The sequence below is a fragment of the Canis lupus genome, chromosome 14, assembly GCF_003254725.2.
Source record: "Canis lupus dingo isolate Sandy chromosome 14, ASM325472v2, whole genome shotgun sequence".
NCBI lineage: Eukaryota > Metazoa > Chordata > Mammalia > Carnivora > Canidae > Canis > Canis lupus.
Window position 1 is genome coordinate 43,554,751 of NC_064256.1, and position 8,102 is coordinate 43,562,852.

General features: G+C 51.2%; 1 long non-coding RNA gene across 2 annotated transcripts; it reads right to left on the reverse strand.

Annotated features, from left to right (window-relative positions):
• Nucleotides 1-1,362: 1,362 nt before the first annotated feature.
• On the reverse strand, nucleotides 1,363-7,771 carry LOC112670674 (uncharacterized). Of its 2 annotated transcripts, XR_004804562.1 has the most exons (3): nucleotides 7,641-7,750; nucleotides 7,097-7,235; nucleotides 1,363-4,328 (listed from the first exon to the last, which is right to left on the reverse strand). It is a non-coding gene; the product is annotated as an uncharacterized LOC112670674 (long non-coding RNA). The 2 variants fall into 2 exon arrangements; XR_003143137.2 differs by lacking the exon at nucleotides 7,097-7,235 and having other exon boundaries at nucleotides 7,641-7,771.
• Between the last annotated feature and the right edge of the window lie 331 nt (nucleotides 7,772-8,102).

The window sequence follows — 8,102 nt, forward strand, 5'->3', positions numbered from 1 at the left end:
TCTGAGTGTAATGTGGGAAGAGAATAGACTAACTCGGGGACAGAGGCATCCATGGTCTACTCTCCATGCCTGCATGGTTTCATCTCAAAATGAGGGGGTTGGATGAATGGTGTTTAAACTCCCTTCTGGGTATAATTCATGCCACAAATGTTAGTAGAGCTCCATCCATGTGCCAGAACTTTCTGAAGCCTCAGCCACACTGAGTGTTCCCAGAGCCCCAAATCCACCAGGCAGCAGCTATGCCCCCTTACCTCCCTTGGCTACCACTGAGACCAGGCCCAGCCTGCCGCCCAGCAAGCAAGCTCACCGGCTGGGATCTTTGGAAGCCATCCTGCCACCGAGGACCTCAGGAATGCTGCACTCTGGTGGGCATCTTCTCCTTCGAGAATCCCAAGATTCCACCAAGGGCACTTCACCACTGGGTCCCTGAGAAGGCAGGCAAGGTGCCGGGGGAAGAAAGGTAGGGAGTGCAGAATGCAAGACATGGCCTCAATTTGGGGCCTTAACTTATCATTTGGGGGAGCAGAAAGAGAAGGAATAAAAGGAGAAGGTGGGAAGAGCAGGGTTTTGGAGTAGGATACATGGAGGACTCCTTCAAGTGCTCGGGCTCTGCTGACATGTCCCAGTGTGGGGACTGTGGGCTGAGGTTGCAGCCAGCCCTGGGAAAGCCCTCCAACTCAGGGCTCTGGGAGGTGGCCGCATGCTGGACATTGGGAGAGCAACCCCACAGGACAGACTGGGCCATCCTGGCCCAGGGGGAGCAACAGCAGTCACAGATGGGGCAGGAAGATCTGTGAGCCTCAGGGTAGGGGCTCAGCATCGGATTATCCAACTCCATCATGTCTTCTAGTTCTATCCATTTTTTTTTAAAGATTTTATTTATTTGTTCATGAGAGACACAGAGAAAGAGAGGCAGAGACACAGGCAGAGGGAAAAACAAGCACCTGCGGGGAACCTGATGTGGGACTCGATCCCAGGACCCTGGGATCATGATCTGAGCTGAAGGCAGATGTTCAACCACTGAGCCACTCAGGTGCCCCTCTATCCATTTATCTATCCACTCATCCAGGAAACATTCTCTGGTAGGCATTCCTTTGCCACCCCACCCTCACCCCTCCCCATCACCACTGACCTCTTGCCCAGGGGCTCCCCCGCCCACAGGCTGTGGCTATTATTTCCTGACCCCGTGTCTGACCTTTCACATCTGCTCCTGGCCAAAGTAACCCCCGGCAGGATAACTGATTTCCTGCTTTGTAGATGGTCACGATAGGTGCTGGTTCTCAAAACCCTTACCCCCGCCAGCCCATAACACTGGCAGGAACCTCACCCTTACAAAGAATTGGCAGTCCTCACATTCTACACTTGCAACACACTAAAGCTTTATTTGATTATAAACTTGAAGGAAGAAAGGGAACCAGTCCGCAATGAGTGCATACCCCGGGTCAGGCATTTTCCATAATAGCTCACAACCATCTGAATCTGGTAAAATCTTAACAGCAAAAGTAGCTAATAGTTATTATTAAGTACTGCTGTGTTCTAGGTTTTATGCTAAGTGATGAAGACACAGGCTCAGAAGGGATAAGTGCTTCCTAACTCTCCCAGTGTCACATAATCAGAGTGTGGCAGTGTGGACGTTCAAACCAGCTCAGCTGACCCTCGTCACCTTCCACTTCGACCTCCCAAAACAGACATTGGTCATGAGCTTTGGGGACCCAGTGGAGGGAAGAAAATGATTGCTCTCAAGGAAATTCTGAGGGTAGGGCCCTCTTCGGGGGAGCCTACCTGTACCCTGCTGTTGACCTCTGCTCTCATAAACCCTGGGCTCCTCCTGAACCAAATGCTATAAGGTTTTTTCCTTTTAGGCTTTCACTTATGTCAGGCACGTTCTTCTGTAAGTGCCCCCAAGAGCAGCAGGGATTTATGGGTCTTTTTTGTCTCTGCCTCCCTCCCTAGCTCTTCCTGGTACTTGACCTGAACAAGATTAAAGGTGTTTCATAAATTCATACAGTTTCATTAGCACCCGCTTGGGTCCCCACCAAAAAAACCTTACCACTTTGTGGGATTGAGTACCCTATAGCTATTCTGTTTTACAGATGAGCATTTTGAAGTCCAGAAAAACAGAATGGCTAGAGAGAGAAGTGATAGATGTCCCGAGGGTTCACTCGTGCGTATGCACGTGCTCACAGTACAGGCTGGCCTGGCACTTGCAGAGAGGACAGGGGGCTGTGGCGACAGCGGCTGCAGTTGTCCTGGGCAGGGGGGGCTGGTTCCCAGGAGGGAAGGCGGAGCCCCTCAGTAGTAGGCTCCGGCCAGATCAGCTTCCAGGGCCGGTGAAGGCCAGAGCAGCTTCCTGAAGAACTCATGAGTGACGAGTGACATGCGGGGAGCCCCGGGAAGTAGAGAGGGATGGAGGGAGAGAAAAAGGGAAAGGAACCTATTTTGTTTCTCTAAAGCCCTGTCACTCCTGAGAGGACCATCGTGTTTCCTGTTTGGCTCTCCTTACTGCGTTCTTGCAAGGACCGTGATGGAGGTAGCTGGGTGGCTGCTCTGGGTCACCTGCTCTCCTCTCCACGGGCCTAGGAGTGTGGGAGGGACTGCAGGTTGGTTCCCTTCCCACCCCATACTCCTTCCCGAGGTGTCTCATCCATGCCTGTGGTTTCAGTTATGGCCACACCTGTGCTTCCTCCACCGCACCCTGCGCCGTGAGGACCACCGTGAGGGAGCTTTTAGCAAATGCTGCTTGCCCGCCCTGTCCCAGACCGACTAAGTCAGAATCTCAGAGATGGGCCTGGCTATCAGAATTTGTCACCCACTCTTGTGCAGTCAGGGTTGGGAACTGCCGAGTCCTCCTCTGGTTTCCCTTTCTTCCAGCTGCCACCTGCCCTTGAAGCTTCCTACCTATCCCCTTTGCACCTCTTCTTGTCTCCTCTTAGGATGCCTCCAGCTCAGTTTGCCTGAGTCAGGTTCATCATCTGTACACCCCATCTCACTCCGCAGTGAAGCCTGTTTCTCCCTCGGGGCTCCACCCAGCAGTGCAAGCCGGAAACCTGAGGGCGGACCTGCCTCCTTTGTCCATTTGCTTAGTGTCTAATTGCCGCTCCATGGAGATCTGATTCAGCACCTCGGACAGAGAGACATAAATTAGTGGTGCCCCAGCGTCCAGAGAGCATAGAAGTTTCTCTAGTTTCCCTCTTTCTCTCATAAGAATTTGTATGGACCATTCAGGATGGTGTGGCAGCTCCATAACCAGCGGGGTCCCAGGGTTCCTCCTCAATCGGGTGCATTTGCTCTCCTTCGTAAGCAGCCTTCTTCTCCTTGTCCAACATGGTGTTCTCATCCTGACCATCATGTTCCCGTTGCAGCCAGTGGGAAAGGGCAAAGGGGAAGAGGAGGTCATGCCTCTCCCTTTGGGGGTACAAACTGAATGTTGTTCACATCACTTCTGCACATGTCCCATCGGGCAGGATGTAGTCACAGGCTCATACTCAGCCATAAGAGAATCAGGGAAACACAATCCTACTGACTTCATCTCCTCAAATGGTGTCCAGTCCCCCCACTTCTTTCTACCTCTCCCACCATCCCCTTAGTACAAACCATAATCTCCTTCCACATCTCCTGCCACAGCCTCCTCATCTCCTCACCTCCTCCAGCCTGGTTTGTCCTTTGCATCCTGGTGTGATATCATTTCAATGCAAAGGAGACCTGATCATCTGTTTAGCAGCTTCTTACTGCTCTTAGGATAAAGCCCCAGGGTCTTTCTTGACCCTTCATCAGCCCCAAGACTCTCATGATCTGATCTGCCCTCTGGCCTCAAATCAAAGCCTCCCTCCCTTGCTGTCCATCCTCCAGCCACACTGGTCCAAGTCCCGGGGGTTGAGCACAGACAGCTTCATCTCTACTCATGGCCTTTGCTACTTTCACTGCTGCAGCATTCTCCCCTTCCCATCACCTCCTACCTTCTCCTGTTTCCCTGTATTTGTCCCGCAGATGGAAGAAAAACTGACAGTTGCCCTGAAAAACTCCCCTGACCCCTTGAATGAGATCAGATCACCCAGTCCCTAGGCTTAGGGCACCCTATTCTTTTATTTTGGCATTGCAGGTTGTATTATATTGTTAGTGTGATCATTGCTTAGGTTGTGTGTACCCAGCTGACTGTAGGCTCCAAGAAGTTAGGACCATTGCACTGCCTGTACGGTGCCTGGCATGGTGCCTAGCCCACAGGATATCTTTCCTAAATGGTGGTTGCTCTGGTGAACATTGAGGATTGTAGAAGTATGAAGAGTGATTCCCAGGTTTTTGGCTTATCAAGGAGATGAATGTGGCACCATCTGTGGAGATAGGGCACCAGGAAGGGGTGAAGACTGGGTCAGTATCTTACATTTAGTGTTGGAAATGCTGGGCTGAGATGTCAAGTAGGCTATTGGACATATGGATATGGACTCTGGGGAGATGTCCCACTTGAGTCAATTGACATGAGGGGGGATTCTCCACCTGACCCAAGGTTATCATAAGTCAAGCCCACCAGAAAGGCAGCCATTTAGGGCAAGGGGTGTGTGGGGGGGAATCCTGGCAACATGTTCAACTTTAAGTGGGGCAAAATGGGAAGGAAGTACCAGAATAACTCCCCACTCTAGTTCTCCCTACCAGATATTCTCAGAAGGGCTTGCTTAGAGGCCCCTTAGCCTGTCCAGGAGACTGAGGTTCTGAGTAGCATGTATGGTGAGCATGGGAAAGCTGGAGCCTGTGCCCGCCCACCTGGTGATGGTGTATACCTCTCGCTCCGCTCCACACCCACAAGCAGTCTAGCTCAGCAAACACAGATGGAGTATCTACGGAATGCCAGGCCCCATGGGGATCAGTAATGACAGTGCTGGGGAGGGGCAGGGAAGTAGAAGTAGTACTAGCTAGTGCTTGCAGAGGACTCACTCACACCAGACACCATCCTGGACACCAACTATTTAAACACATTTGATACTTGGGACAACCTTATGGCATAATAATATGCTATTCTTCACATTTTACATCTAGGAAAACTGTGGCAACCAAAAATTAGAAATAAGACCACAGCGACTGAGTGGCAAAAAGAAGACTTCTTTGCTTAAGCAAGCTTAGAGGTGTGGGACTATCTCCTTGTAATAGTGGCGAGAGCTATTGTCACTACTATTGGATGGGTAGGCCCACAAAGGGGTTTCTGGTGAACATAATGCTTCTTACCAGCACTCAGTCACCCCCCACGTATATCCTCAGTAGTTTTCATTGAAACTTCTTGCCTTCTCTCAGAAAGCCTGGAGGTGGGTGGTGGGCTAATGTTGGCAAAACAGTTTTGAGGCCATTCCCCTTGCAAACCCTGCATAGACAATTTCCCAAAATGATTCTCAAGGGGGTAGAGAGTGGGCAGTGCTGGAAATGGATAGGAATTTTATATAAAGATTTTATTTGAGAGAGAGAGAGAGAGAGAGAGAGAGAGAGAACATGAGCAGGAAGGAAGGGCAGCAAGAGAGGGAGAGGCAGGTTCCCAGGACCCTGGGATCATGACCTGAGCTGAAGGCAGACTCTTAACCGACTGAGCCACCCAGGCACCCTACATAGGAATGTTTTTAACGTCACAATGACTGGGCAGTGCCCTTAGCATTTAGAACTGGCCTCAAGACGCCAAATGATTTGCATTGCAAAAAACAGCCTGGCAATATCCTAACCAAAAAGCCCCGGTATTGTCCTCCTTGAGAAATGAATGTGGGGTTATGTGACTGAAGCGTCAGTTAGAAGCAGTGCTGTGACCCAGATTAGCAGGCAGGCCTCTTCCCATCAGTCAAGAGTGCTCTGCAGGGCATATTCCCACCTGTCACTGAAAGAGAATGAGTCCCAGTGGGGGAGATTTGGATGAAGCACTGGACAAGGAAAGTTGTGGAGGGGGTAGAGCATCTTTCCCTGCCATCCTGGCTCCACTGGCCCTGTGAGGTGTAGCTGGCACAGCACCCCCACTGTGGCCTATAGTCTCTCCCTCCTCTGTTCAGATGATTGCAGTTGAGAGGTCTGTGGGTCCATCCATTTCTTCCAGGCAGGACTCCCTTGACCTTCCTGGGACTGAGCAGGGTGTGTGTGTGTGTGTGTGTGTGTGTGTGTGTGTCTATGTGAGAGAGAGAGAGAGAGAGAGACGAGTTACATGCCTAAGGGGGAAGGCTCTTTCTAGAAGAAGACTGTTGTTCCTCCACCTTGGAGATGCTGAAAGAAGTGCAGGGAATAAACAAAGACTCAAATTTATTTGTTACTTGAGCTGGTATAGAGTTCCTCCTTGAAAAGTGCCAGGCTCTCTAAGGAAAAACAATGACCTCTTGCAAGACGCTAAAACCAGCCATGCTGAAGACAAGACAGGGGGTGACAGAGAAGAGGAAAGAGTGCAGTTGAGGAAGGGAAGTTGGGAGACCCGTTTGTGTAGGTGGCCACTGCCAGGCTTACAGACATTCACCTATATTGGCCATCATCAAGGTCAGCATCCCTATGGCCACTCTACTTCCACCACCACCAGGACCAGCTCCTCCATCACTCCACCCAACTCTCTTGCCACAGTCAGTGTCTCCATCTTCACTGTCTGGGTCAGGTTAAACCCTGGTCCATCGGCCTCCTTCCACATTCTCTTTCTCATACTGGAAAGAGCCTAGGGTGGAGCAGAGCTACCTCTGGACAGAAGACCCTTCCGAGAGTCTGGACTTTGAGCGGGAGTTCAGCTCAGGCCTTCATAATTGTGAGTTTCCAAAAGCCAATGTGTCTCAGGGGGCTCTATCTTACCATTTTTAAGAATCCTACTAGTCATTTGGGTTCTTTGAGGTAAAGCCTATTTTCAGAGATCTGTGTGCTCATTAAGGAGGAATCCACAGGGGGGATCAGGGATTGGTCTTGGATTAGGGCAAGGGGTTACAAGTCAGTCTGTGGTCAGGGCAGAGGTTTCCTCTGAGACTGGGATTAGAGACTAATTTGAGACACGGTCAAGGGTCAGTGTCCAGATGGGTCAAAGTGCTGACTGGGACTGAGCCAGTTCTCAGGGTAGAAGATCATCAGGTGTCCATTAATTGAACCTCTTATATGCAAAATTTCTTACAAAGTGCCACCATTATTCGGGGTCAATCCATTTCCTTGAGGGATTCCTGCACCCTCCAGTCCCCTTGCCACCATTGCCCTTTCAGCTCTTAGTCCTCTGGGGCTCAAAATGCAGCCATACTCCTGCGCTGGGGGATAGACTGCAGAAAAAGATGGAGAACATTCTGAATCCAAAGCCCTCCGCAGCCTGAGCCTGCAATTGGAGGAGAGGGCACAGCCGGGCCTGGTGCCTAGCCAGCCCTGGCAGCTGGATGGCCAGTTGTAATGGGATTAGGGCTGGCCATGCCCGCCCCCCCCCATACTCCGCCCCAAACCTCTCCCTCCCGTTCTCCCCCCTGCATCCTGATTAGGATGCAGCCCTCGGCTCTACCTACCCCGCCAGCCTCATTGTCTCAAGCAGAGCCAGTGCCTAGCAACCCTCACAGGGGAGCCCTTTCCCACCACCGCCCTGGCCCCTGGCCCTGCCCCTCCTCTTCTGAGCACCGGCACCACTTGTGTTTTTGTCGCTGCAAAGGAGCCAGGGAAGCAAAGCCAGCTGGGCTCACCACGTTCTCCCAATGACCCGATTCCAAGAGTCTCTTCTGAAATTCTGGCCCTCCTTTCCAAGATTCCTAGGTCCTATCAGCCATTCTCAGATGACATTCTGAGATTCCAGAGCTCCGTTCTGGAATTCTCCAAATCCTAGAGTCCATTCTAGGAATCTATGAATTCTAGAATTGCAAAATTTTATGACACGGTCTCAGACCACTGAATTGTATTCTAGGATTTGGCTTTGGTGTTACAGAGGGCTCTGTGGTGCCAGAGTGGGATCATGAGCCAGGGTGACAGAGGTTAGAAGATGATGAGGGCCTGGGAGCTGCATTTTATTCTCCAAGAGCATGGAGATCAATGAAACTGCCGCCTGGGAAGAAGGAAGGTGGGACTCCCTCCTGGATTCCACAAACACTCTTCAAGCCCTCTAGGTGCTGAAACAGAGTAACGAGCAAAGGAGGAGCCTGCCCTTGAGC